This window comes from Suricata suricatta, chromosome 8 (genome assembly GCF_006229205.1).
Source record: "Suricata suricatta isolate VVHF042 chromosome 8, meerkat_22Aug2017_6uvM2_HiC, whole genome shotgun sequence".
NCBI classification, from domain to species: domain Eukaryota; kingdom Metazoa; phylum Chordata; class Mammalia; order Carnivora; family Herpestidae; genus Suricata; species Suricata suricatta.
The window spans coordinates 8,755,978-8,758,316 of NC_043707.1; positions in this window are offsets into that span (position 1 = coordinate 8,755,978).

Here is a 2,339-nt window from a genome sequence, read left to right on the forward strand (position 1 = left end):
TCCCAGTCTCCCACGAGGCTTCTGTCCCCATAAACGGGTACCACTCGTGGCTACCCGCAATTCCTCTGACTTGAGAAACAAAAAAGTTCCTTCATCCCTTTTCCTTCCTTCCATTTTTCTACTCAAGTAAAATACATATATCCTAAAATTTACCATTTTTACCATTTTTAAGTGCGTAATTCAGTGGCATCAGGTACATTCACAATGTGGTAGAGCCATCGCCAGCATCCATTTCCAGAAGGTGTTCCTCTTTCCTGAGACTCTATACTCCTGAAACGTTCTCACTCCATTCTCCTTTCCCCTCCTTTTAATTTTTAAAAATCCCTAGGATCAACATTATACCAATTAGAAAAGGAATTTTTGTTTCATTTTTTATTTTTTTAAATGCTTATTTATTTTTGAGACCGTGTGAGCAGGGGAGGGGCAGAGAGGGAGGGAGATCCAAGATCCAAAGCAGGCTCCAGGCTCTGAGCTGTCAGCACAGATCCTGACGTGGGGCTCGAACTTATGAACCAGGAGATCATGACCTGAGCTGAAGTCAGACACTCAACCAACTGAGCCACCCAGGCACCCCTTTTTTTTAATTTTAAAGGTTGGTTTTGTTTTTGTTTTTGTTTTTTAGTAATCTCCATACCCAGTGTGGGGCTCAAACTCAAGACCCTGAGATCCAGAGTTACACACTCTTCTGATCAAGCCCACCAGGCACCCCCCCAAAAAATTAAAAAAAATAATCACCTACAGTGTGATCAGTCTTCCTACATGAACTGTTTCCATTCTCCTATATCCCTTACCAGTTCTTGTCCATATGTAGTCGTTCTTGGTGTGAATTTTTACGCAGTCTTCTGTACTTGGAAGCTAATCTTTTTTCATGTTAATAAATTGTTTCATGTTGCACTTGACAAATGAGTTCGAGATAGTGTATCAAAGTAATAGACCACAACTTTAAAAAGTCCCTGGGGTGCCTGGGTGGCTCAGTCGGTTAAGCCTCCGGCTTCAGCTCAGGTCAGATCTCACGTTCGTGGGTTCGATCCCCGCGTCGGGCTCTGTGCTGACAGCCAGCTCAGAGCCTGGAGCCTGCTTCGGATTCTGTGTCTCCTTCTCTCTCTGCCCCTCCCCCTCTCATGCTCTGTCTCTGTCTGTATCAAAAATAAATAAAACATTTAAAAAAAAAAGTCCCTGTTAGCCGTGTGTAATTTTTCATCATTTTGAATAATGAAGTTATTTTGAAATCTTGGGAATCCTTCCTATTTCCCTTCCCTCCCTGGTTTTGGATAAAGTCCCAGGAGTGGCACTTATCAGGTCAAAGGAATGAGTGGTTTTATTTATTTTTTTAAGTTTATTTATTTAGAGAGTGAACAAGTTGGTGGGGGGGGGGCGTTGGGGAGAGAGAATACCGAGCAGGCGCCATGTGATTAGCGTGGAGCCCAACATGGGGCTCGATCCCACGCACTGTGAGATCATGTGCTGAGCTAGAGTCAAGAGTCACATGCTTAACTGACGGAGCAACCTAAGTGCCCCAGGAATGGACGGTGTTAGAAAGAGGTACTAATTGAAACTTCCATTTACTGAGTTTGGGGGCTTCCCTTTTGCCCACAGTATCACAAGTTGTGGATATTATCATTTAAATGCATACTCTGCAGCATTATAAAGTTTTAATCTTGGGGTGACTGGGTGGGTCCGTCAGTAGAGTGTCTGACTTGTGATTTTGGCCCACGTCCTGATCTCGAGGTTTGCAAGTTCAGGCCCACGTTGGGCTCTGCGCTGTCAGCATGAGCCTCCTTGGGATTCTCTCTCTCCCACTTGCTGACCCTCCCCTGCTCTCTCCCAAAATTAATTTTAAGAAAAAATTTTAAGACGTCATAATTGTTATTTTCATTTGCATTTAGTTACCAGTGAAATTAAATTTTCTGTCTACTGTTTATTCCTCAGCTGTATTTCTCCTCTTTTTGCTTGCTCTGTCCGTGACCAAATCACTTCATGGAGAAGGGACTTTGTAAAGATTTATCTCGGCTTGGTCTTTAAGTGTTTGAGGCACAAATATTTATTTATTTTTTTCCTTTGAGACCCAAAGCGCAAGCCAGGGAGGGGCAGAGAGAGGGAAACACAGAATCCAAAGCAGGCTCCAGGCTCTGAGCTGTTGGTACAGAGCCCCGATGTGGGGCTCCAACCCCCGAACTGTGAGATCTTGACCTGAGCTGAAGTTGGACGCTCAACTGATTGAGCCACCCAGAGGCCCCTATTTATTGGTATTTTTAATGGAATCATTCCCTGTCCCATCCGTTTTTTCTTTAAATTCTGTACCTGTGCATCCACACCCTGCCAAACACCCTAAATTGCAA